Consider the following 430-nt stretch of genomic DNA (forward strand, 5'->3'; position numbering starts at 1 on the left):
TCCCGGATAGTGTGCACGGCGCTCCTTACCCAGGCCGGCGGCTCCGGAGAAAAGACGGGGCCCCTCCCCTGCTGCCCGCACTCGGCACGGGTCACCGGTAACAGCTGCCCGTGTCCCCGGGTCGCTCCAAGCGCCTGCTAAAAGCAGACACTGTGCCCAACATCACTTCCGGGACTGACGTAGGCAACATGTCAGCGTGACCAGTGACGTCATCACGTCCCGAAAACGTGCTCTGTGGTGAAGAATGAGTACAGCCAGGATTGATAACTGAAGTATGGGTGATCTGTGTGTATGATATGTGTGTTTAAAATGTGTGATCTGTATGTGTGATATGTGTATGATATGTGTGTGATATGTGTGTGATATGTGTGTGTGGAAAGTGTGTGATCTGTATGTGTGATATGGTATGATATGTGTGTGTGGAAAGTGT

General features: G+C 52.1%; 1 protein-coding gene across 1 annotated transcript in view; it reads right to left on the bottom strand.

Moving 5' to 3' along the window:
- Positions 1–174, bottom strand: part of DNAJC14 (DnaJ heat shock protein family (Hsp40) member C14) — a 48,177-nt gene extending 48,003 nt beyond the window's left edge. The window contains exon 1 of the mRNA XM_075337004.1: positions 30–174. The gene's annotated coding sequence lies outside the window, so the exon portion shown is untranslated. The remainder of the gene's footprint in view (positions 1–29) is intronic.
- Positions 175–430: the final 256 nt, after the last annotated feature.

This window comes from Anomaloglossus baeobatrachus, chromosome 2 (assembly GCF_048569485.1).
Source record: "Anomaloglossus baeobatrachus isolate aAnoBae1 chromosome 2, aAnoBae1.hap1, whole genome shotgun sequence".
Taxonomy (NCBI): Eukaryota; Metazoa; Chordata; class Amphibia; order Anura; family Aromobatidae; genus Anomaloglossus; species Anomaloglossus baeobatrachus.